Below are 10,298 nucleotides of genomic sequence, written 5' to 3' on the forward strand. Positions count from 1 at the left end.
TTTTGTTTTTTAAATCTCATGCTAATGTGGCATGGATCTCTAGTGGTAAGTTGGGTGTTTATATCCAAACTAAGTGAAAAAAAATTCTATCATCCCACAATTACTAGGATTGGACCAGAAAGGAGTCTTATTGATGGATTAATGGTATATTTATTAGAAGAGCAAATTGTACTTAATTTTAATTTCTCTGTGATTTCTAAAATGTATTTGTGAAGCACATCACATTTATGTGATAGAAAATTATGCAACAAGAAAAAATTAAAGTCCAAATGTTTAAAAAATTCTTACTGAGAAGTAAGGTGAATTCCATATTGGTAAAATGAGGTCTTCAATAATAATAATATAAAAAATTGTGATTGGCACAAACAGGCCATCATCAGCATCTTGCAGGGAGAGGGCCTAGAGAGATGGCTTTGCCATTAGAAGAACCTGCTGCTCCTACAGAAGATCCTGGTTTGTTTCTAGCACACACATGGCAGCTCAGAACTATTTACAATTCCACTTGCAGGGGATGTGATGACATTTTCAGCTATCTATGGAAAGCAGACATGCATTGGTATTGAGACATTCACCCAGGCAAATGTTCATAGACATAAAAAAATATTTCACAGGGAAACACTTAAGGAAGATAAGTAAACACAGACATATCTACTCCTTACACAGCTCTGCTATTTTCTAGTTCACTACATGGAGAAGTCTTTCATTCTTGTCACCTCAAAGTCCTTTCTAAATGGCTAGAGGAGGTGCATGTCTGATGGTAATAATGCTCAGCTAACACTTGTAAAGTATGTGGAACAGATGCTGTCAAATAATGGTACCATCATATGCCACTCCCTTTTCTTCTTATTTATTCTAATTCCTGCTACATAGCCTTGCCATATCATCTCATGGGTTGTACTATCATGCTTTATTGTGGTTACATGTTTGCCTAGTGTTAGGGTCTGAATTATTTTCCTCAAAAATATATGTTAATACCATCCTCGACCCATGAACCTTGGGATGTGACATTGGAAATAGAACTCTTAAACAGATAAAATTAAAACAGGGCCATTGAGATGTTCCAAGGCCAGTTTGGCTGCTGTCCATATAAGGGGAGGAAGGGAATCCAGGGTGAGTTTGTACAGAGAAGAGGCTCTGTGAGGACACATGAGCAGGCCTATACTGAAGATATAAAATTTGGTGGTGAAGCCTGAACCTTAATGCTTCAAGGTGTAGACCTTTTAGCAAATGCAAACTGTTAAAATGGGGCCAAAGAGAAGAATGGTGATTATTGAAGCAATTTAGGGAAGTCCCAAAGTAACAAAAGATGGGGGTCACTGTTAAAAAGTCAATTGATTTAAAATATAAATATAAAAACACCATAGCTAAACTTGTTCAAGATGTTGCCAATGGCATGAAGAGGCTGGAGATAGTCCCATCACTGCTACTTTCTTAAATTCTTTATCTCTAAGGAGGGCTTTGAGAAAATCAGCAAAGAAGTTAATCCAGTGGAAATCAGGTGTGTGTGATGTTGGCCGCTGATGCTATAATTACTGAACTTAAAAAAAAATAACTGTCATAATCCCCGAAGAAATTGCTCAGGTTGCTATGATTTCTGCAAATAGAGGCAGGCACTGTAAACATCATTTCTTGTGCAAGGAGGAAGGTTGAAAGAAAGGGTATCATCACAGTTAAATGTAGAAACATGCTAATTAAAAATTATTGATGAATTAAAAGTTATTCAAAGAGTGAAATTTGACCAAGGATATATTTTCCCATATTGTATTAGTACTTCAAAAGGTAAAAAAAAAAATATGTGAATTTCAAGACACCAATGGTCTGTTGAATGAATCAAAATAAGGTATAGAGTTCAGTCCATTGAACCTGCTCTTGAAATTGGCAATGATCATCATAAGACCTTGGTCATAATTGTTTCAGATGTGAATGGAGAGGCTCTAAGCACACTGGTTTTGAACAGTCAAAACACTGGTCTTCAGTTCAAGCTCCAGATTTTGGCAAAACAGTAAGAACAATCCTAAAGATAAATCTATTGCTGCTGGTGCAGTATTTGTGAAAAAGTGGTTGACTCTTAATCTTGAAGCTGTTCAAGCTCATGACTTAGGAAAAGTTGGAGAGGTCACCTTTACTAAAAATGGCATGCTTTTGAAAGGAAAAGGTAACAAAACTCAAATTGAAAATGGATTCAATTGTAGGAGCCAGAGGGGTTGAGAACACCAGAACACAGCTCCTAGAGTCATGAGGGCTCCTAGAGACTGAAGTGGCAATCATGGATCCTGCATGGGTCTGAGCTAGGTTCTCTACATATACGTTATGCATATATATTTATGAGTTTGGTGTTTTTGCGGGACTGATAACAGTGGGAGTGAGGGGTCTCTGAGTTTGCCCCTGCTCTTGGAACTGCTTTCCTCCTATTTGATTGCCTCATCCAGGCTTGATATGAGGGTCTTTGAATAGCCTTACTGTATCTTGTTATGCCATGTTCTTCTGATATCCCTGGGAGGCCTGATCTTTTTAGAAAGGAAACTGAAGAGAAGTGGGTCTGGGGAGAGGATAGAGGGGATTGAGAGGAGTGGAGGGTTGGGAAACTGTGGTCTGGCTGTATTGAAAACAAAAAACAAAATTAAACTTAGAAAAAGAAAAACGTATTCAAGAAATCACTGAGTAGTTAGACAACTCAAATAGTGAATATGAAAAGGGAGAGCTGAATGAGCGACTGGCTAAAGTTTCAGGTGTAGCTGTGGTAAAGGATGGAGGGGCAAGTGATTTTAAAGTGAACTAGAAGAAAGCCAAACTTACAAATGCACTCAATGCTACAAGAGCAGCTATTGAAGAAAGCATTATTCTTGGAGGGGACTGAACTCTGCTCAGTGCATCCCAATTTGTCTTAGTCAAATCCAGCTAATGAAGATCAGGGAGTAGGTATAGAAATTATTAAAAGAACACTCAAAATGCCTGCAATGACTATTGCAGGTATTGAAGGATCTTTGACAGATGAGTAAATTCTTCAAAGTTCCTTGGAAATTGGTTATGATGCTGTGCTCAGAGACTTTGTAAACATGGTGGAAAAAGAATAATCATTGATCTGATGAAGGCTGTGAGAACTGTTTTACTGGATGTTGCTGGGGTGACCTTATTGTTAACTACGGCAGAAGCTGTAGTGACAGAAATTCTTACAGAAGAGAACTCCCCCTCAAATAGAAGCAATGAGTGGAAAGGGAGGAAGTATGGGAGGTGGCATAATTCCTAGATAGTTTCCTTCCTTTTCTCCTTCCTTCCTTCCTTCCTTCCTTCCTTCCTTCCTTCCTTCCTTCCTTCCTTTCTTCTAGAGCTTTGTTGTATAACAGTTCTGGCTTCTTGAAACTCACTTTGTAGACCAAACTGGCTCTGAACTAATGGATATTTTCCTGTCTCTGTTCCCAGGTGCTTCAATCACAGGTGTGCATCACCACTGGGCTCTACAAGTTCTTTCAATGAACTGTGATGGGATGCTCAAGGCAGGTCCCTTGCTTATAGCTTCAGAGAAGTTATTTGAAGAAAACAAAGAAAAGGCCAGCTGGCTAATCACTATAACCAACAGTTAATGGTTTACACTGACATTATATAGTGGCTTATTGGTATCATTTTCCATGACTATAGATATTTATTCCACATTTTTTTGAATGAAGACATTTGTACATTCCTGTTACTGGGTGAAAGAGCCATATACCAGTGTCCTGCGTTCAGCTTAAGTCATTGAGGTATTTCTACTATTCTGTTACAGTGAGAATTGCAGTGCTTGTATCCAGATGAGATGTTCAGAAGCAGACTTTCTGTTGAAAGGAAGAATAATTGTGCACAAAGCAGAGGAATATCCAATTATGCGACCACCTATGTGTAATAGTTTTGCTTAAAGTTAAAAAATAAAAATATGATAGTTTGATTAAATGAGTATAATTATAAATAAAATGTTTATTTTCAGCAGAGGCTAATCCACTTGAGGGAAAAGATTGTAGTGCTCACCTCTTCTGTGGTAGCAGGTAAACATGGACTTTTTTTGGTGAGTTTCAGAGTTCACCAAGGCTAAGAATTGTATTTTACATTTGCTTTTCATCTCTCACAGAAGCCCAGCTGTTGAGGGCACAGACAAGAATATGGTGCTAATGAGTATTATCTTTCTGCAAATAGTGTCCAGAGTTGTCTTTTTATGAAGTCATATAAGTAAACACAATTAAGAGCCCAAAGATTATTTCTTATTGCTTGTCCAGACATGGGAAGAGAAAATTAAATCTTCAAATGTAATTTTTGAAATTAAGATTAATGATGATGAATATCTGATTCCCTCATATATTTATGACCTCATGTTACTTGAGACTAAGTGTGGGGGCTTGTAGCTATCTTTGCCATTAATGAATATGATTGAGTTATTTTAAATGTAGTCAGGATACAAGAGCCGCTTGTCTGTGTAATTTTTCAGAGTATCAAAAGCAGGCATTTGTGAAAGAAAAAGCCAATTGATTTTTTTTTTCTCCTTACTTTTAAAAATTGCATTAGATTCTCATTTCTGTCATATGGAAATTTCTGGAAATATGGGAGAAAATGAGTTATCCTAATTAATTTATGACAGGGACATCAAGAGATGAAAATATTTTGCAAGGTTTTCAATATTTTTCCAAGTCTAAATGCTTACAGACAAATTTAGTGATGGAGGAGAAATGTGCAGAGCAGTTAAGGATGTGTTTATTTCTGGGAAAATAATAGAAAAGGTGCTTAAGGAATTAGCACAGCTACTTCTTTGTGAGCAGGCATGGTCTTCTCATGTCCTTTCAGCAATGTGTTCAAACAGGTAAGGGATACTTTCTACCATCTCATAATCAGAGCTACTTTAGTAGTTTTGGAGTGTTAATTAAAACTCATGAGCCTTATTTACACAGCTATAAGTAAAAGGTATTAAATAGTCTCCAACATATCATCCCGTGCCAATGATGTATAATTCTTTTGTGTCTATCATTACAAAAACATTTGGATGCAAATATGAGGTCATTCAGCGAGGCTGTTCATGTTGAGCCTGCAGGATTCCCAAAGCTAGTCTCCTCATAAAGGGCAGTTGTGGTTGTCTCATGAGTCCAAACTCCAAGTCTGAGCTTCAACATGCTAGGAGTCTCCAGGATGGGGAGACATGCAGTAAAACTGCTGCACGAATGAACTGATAAACATTTCCAGTACTGCCTTCGATTTATAGACTCCATCATGGTGTAACCTGCCTATATTTTTTGAGATCACTGATAAGAGAGTTGTAGAAACACCACTACATCTCTCTGCTGGACCAGAAACAATGAACTGGAACAAGAGCAGCATCTTTAAATAGTGTGTTCCTTCCCTCCTAAACACAAAAGCAAGATACTTTGTTTTATCCCTTTTCCCTTCTTCTCATGAGAATCTACTGCACACAGGATAAGTATGTACTCAAAATGTAAATGTCTCAAGGGTGAACCACTGTGCTATTTTATGTGCCTCAGACCTCACTTAACAATAATGCCACTGAAATGTATTTGGTTAATGAGAGAATAAGTGAATGATTGAACTTGTAAATGCTGAGATTATAAGAACAGCTATAATGGTATCTGGCTCAGTTTTCATTAGTCAATGTAAAAGAGCTCAAGAAGAAGGGAGTGATGTGTATATTTATGCATATTTATAATTCATCAAGAGAGACAGAGTTATTTTTACTTTATCCCAAAATAAAAGCTTTGCATATCTCATTATTTTCTTGATCAGCTTCAAGGTAGGATGGCTAAGAGAGAGACAAAATTAAAAATGTTTAAATTTATACGTATTTCATTGAAACTGTGATTCATTTTAACAGAATGACAATTTTAAATACTACTAGTATAGAGAATAGGGATTGGAAACAGTAGAGTTATCATAGAGTATGGTTTGCTTTGGACATCGTTGTTCCAGTTAGTGGCTTACTTTGCTCTTGCCCTTGTCCCCCAGGTAATGACCCCAGCATTTATTTGAGTTTGGTATATCCTTTCTATAATGTTGAAATCTGATACAACTGAAAAGCTATGTAATAAGCAACATCAGAGTGGAAATAAGACTCACATTCTGCCTCTACAGAGATATAGAGAGAATCAGCTGCCTAATGAGGCTCTTTCTCCACCCCCTGCCATTGCTAAAAATAGAAGTTGCCAAATTTCATTATGAATCTGTATGCCTCACTTCTCACCTTTCTGTGGTTCAAGACATCAAAGGCCATTCTGTCAGATTTCTCTCTCCTTTCTTCAGCTGCTACCTCCATGAAACAATCTCCACAAGTCTATATTTCAGTTCTACTTCCTCTGCCCTTCCAAGCATCTTGAATCCTAACTAAACAATGTTTAGCTTAAAATGTGTTTATTTTGATCCTTGCCATTCTGTATTTTCATAACAAAAAGTTACATGACATATATAATCTGTCTAGTCTCAAAAATGACATTTAAACATTTAGGAGATTTTTAATATTTTTTTCTTAGATGACTGTTATAGTGGGCTAAGTTTTCTTTGTTTTTGTACTCTGATAGTAATATAAAGTGTTAGAAAAATATTCTGACTGTCTTCTTTATTTTCTTCTTTTTTTGTTAGAATATTTTTTTAATTTAAATTTTCAACAAACTTGTTGAAATCCCATGTCAATCCCAGTTCCCTCCCCCATCTCCCCCTCCTCTGTGTCTTCCTAATCTCCATCTCATCCCCTTTCTGCTCCCCAGGAAGGGTGAGGCCTTCCATGGGGGATCTTCAAAGTCTGTCATATCATTTGGAGCAGGGCCTAGGCCCTCCCCCATGTGTCTTCTTTATTTTCTAAATAAGAAAAAAATGCAGAGTAGGAATGCCATGTATACATTGCTTTCATGTTGAGCCCACAGAGTGAGTTTTAAGAGATTTCCTTCTCTTTGAATTAGACTTCGAAGAGAACTTGTACTAACATGAAGAAATCTGCATCTTCAAGGTACTAATCACAGGGTTCCCACTGTCAGCTCTAAGACACAGAAGGTGCATTAGAAACGATCGTATCACATACAAGAGCTAGCTTTTCAGTGAAACTCTTCAATGACACTTAAAGATTTTATCTGAAGAGTGTGTTTTCCATCAAGGATGTGAAGGCACTATTTATATATCTCAGAAATCCTTACATTTTCATGTGCATCTCAGAAATTTTAAACTTTTATGACCTACAACTTAGTCAATTCCACTTCTATGTCTGCGTTTGCTAATATTCCCTCCAATTTAAGCAAAACTTAGGTTTGAAATGAAATTGAAGTATATGTGATGAATCTCATATCCACTCATCAATCTATGTTATAAAATATTTGAAAGATATATGATCCATGGTGTGAGAGATTTATTTGCACAGGAGATAGTTCTCTGGACTGCCTTTCTCATTCACAAGTTGCTTGTCTGCTATACGACTATCACTTCTCATCACCCTGGTAATAACTGTGGCAAAGAAGGAACATGGATTCATGGATTTATCTTTCAGCCTGACTGATCATAGTGTACTTCCTCTCCTATAGCTACAGGGAGGACATCATCACCCACCTTTGATACATTAAGAGTTAAACCTTAGGCTCACTTTTGCCTAACTGCCTGAACCATACTTCACTGTAGTTGTTCACAGGCTCTCTCTCTGTCTCTTTCTCTGTCTCTCTCTGTCTCTCTCTGTGTATGTGTGTGTGTGTGTGTGTGTGTGTGTGGTGGTTGTCCACCCCTGACACATCTTTCACAAGGTATTTCCTTTTTATTTACACAAAAGAAATTTCCCTTTGCCATGTAGTTTGACCACAATAACTATTAGAAGCTTAACTTGCTTGTTTCTTAACTGAAAGACATATATTTTAATCAAAAGCATGTGTTTTGAAAGTAATTTAGAAAAATAGAATAAAAATATTCTAAAAGATTTTAGAACAATTACTTTTGAACGTAACTGATAAGACTGGCAATACACCCTTTGCATACTTTCCTTTTGGACTTCAATCTCTTCTCTTTGGCTCTATTTAGATGTAGGACATACCTCATTTTTGCTTACATGCTCCATGGCATTTCTAATGTCTTTCTTAATGCAGCCCCATTTTCATGCCAAAGTGGAGGAAAATGCCCTGTTCTAAGTAAGCCAGCTCACAGCTCTTTTAAGACCCTCTGTGCTGGTTTCCTCTTCTCCTGCTGGTCATACATGCTGATTGTTATAAACAGAAATGAAGTTCTGTTGAAGTTCAAATTCTTCCTCTTCATCTTCTTTTTCTCTTTTGGAAAGTCATTCTAAAAATGGAATGAATTAACTTAGTGAGACTTGAAGTGATTGGAATATTGGTGATAGAACTGCAATTGATCGGGTGGAAGCCACTGACAATTAAAATAAATTAAGTTGGGTTCAAGTTAGGCCAATTCAATTCATTTCATTTCAATTCAGCACATACTTACTGAGACCCTATATTGTTTAGGGTTCTCAAGAGGAATAGAACTAATGGGATGCACAAGCATGCATACACACACACACACACACACACACACACACACTCACACAGGAACTTACTAAGCTGCCCTTAAAATAGTAACATCAGCAGAATCACTCCTGAGAACCAAGAACCAGGTGCCTCAGCAACTCAGCAATTACAGTGTTCCATAATGGCTGTCTCTCACTGGGTAGGTAGGGGAGATAAGCTGTAGTTTCTTAGTACACAGGGCTGGGTGTATCAGTAGTCCCAGCATGGTGTTAGAAGCCTGGAAGCTTCTGGGTGAGTTTCTGTTCCTTAGACCTTGATGAAAGCTTGGGAATTTTGCTGATATCACTAAAAGAATCATCATCATCATCATCAACAACAGAGCAAGTTAATTTAGAGGCAGGAAGACTGAAGGGGAAACAGCGAGATGCTTCTCTTTAAAACATCATGAACACTACTTAAAGGATTGCATTTAAAACAAAAGGGTTTCTGAACTCTACCAAAAGGTGCCACACACAATCAGGGTGGGGCTTTCTGCATCAATCAAGACAATAAGAACATGTCTTTGGGTATGGCCCCCTACTGAGATGATTCTGATCTGGGGCAAGCTGATATGTAAACCAACCATACTAGCACCCACAAACAATGAGCTAGGTTCTGATTTGCATATAAAAACTTGGCTTATATAATATAATAATCAGGGTAAGCACACAAAATAAATTCAAATGTGATTCAATAAGCAGGGCAACAGAGTTATATGCACAATGCTGAACTAGCATATGAGTTATTAATTATTGTTATATGTGCATGAGGGTGTGGTCTATGGTTAAAGGATTATAATGATATGCTATCCAGATAAAAGTTACACAGGTAACATTTTCAATGATGAGCAAAACTGTGGTGAGTTTAGGGCCTGGAGTTGAATTTGGACAGAGAAAAGAAAGCTGGACACTTTGATATAACTGCCAGGGCATCTATACACCCACATTGCTGATCTTGGTTGTCATACTACAAATAATCTTTCAATTAACTATTTTTAATGAGAATGAGCATTTCAAAAATGGTTATATTTTAAGACTGAGCATAAATTAGGAGATATGCATCTGACACCTGGCATTTTGAGTCCTACCATATATATATATATATATATATATATATATATATATATATATATGGCATCTTCTACATTTCTGGAATGAGCAACATATTGAAAGTATCAGTTACAAATCTAGCAAGGAAAACAGTGAGAAATGACAGAAAGAAAGAGCACATGAACCAAGTCACCTGGGTTTAATTCCTTATTCAGACACTTGAGTTGGGTTGTTAAGTCCTGTATGGACAGAGTCTTCTCATGTGTAAATTTTATGGTTAAGAGATTAAGAGCTCCTGCTAATGTGTAAAACACTCTTTACTCATACAGAATGACCAGGACTTGAAAGTAATACCAGAATCTTAGAGTGTGTACTGGAATAGCACATGCTTTGGATACAGCAAATTGGTGTGGACCCTGGTTGAGTTCCATACCCTGGTTGTTTCAAGTCAACAGGGGATCATTTCAATTCTAACTCTCATTTGCAGAATACCTGTCTTGTGGGGCTTGGGTGTTAATGCAATCATGTGGTCAAAATAGCTACATAATTCCTGGAATATAGTAGGTCTTCCATGCCAGTTTCTGATCTCTTTTTGTTTTATTCTAATTAGCAGGAGTGAATTAGTCTCTTTTATAGGGAGTCTCATGTAATGAGTCTGCTAGTTTTTAATTACTCTCAGATCCACACATTGTCTTGTCCCTCCATGGCAAAGACATGCTAGACCAAGAGAAACAGAGACACAAACTAAGGC

General features: G+C 37.2%; 1 pseudogene; it reads left to right on the forward strand.

Moving 5' to 3' along the window:
- Window positions 1-1,055: 1,055 nt before the first annotated feature.
- LOC127224806 (60 kDa heat shock protein, mitochondrial-like) lies at window positions 1,056-2,006 on the forward strand (annotated as a pseudogene).
- The last annotated feature ends 8,292 nt before the right edge of the window (window positions 2,007-10,298 follow it).

This window comes from Phodopus roborovskii, unplaced genomic scaffold, assembly GCF_943737965.1.
Source record: "Phodopus roborovskii unplaced genomic scaffold, PHOROB, whole genome shotgun sequence".
Classification (NCBI taxonomy): domain Eukaryota; kingdom Metazoa; phylum Chordata; class Mammalia; order Rodentia; family Cricetidae; genus Phodopus; species Phodopus roborovskii.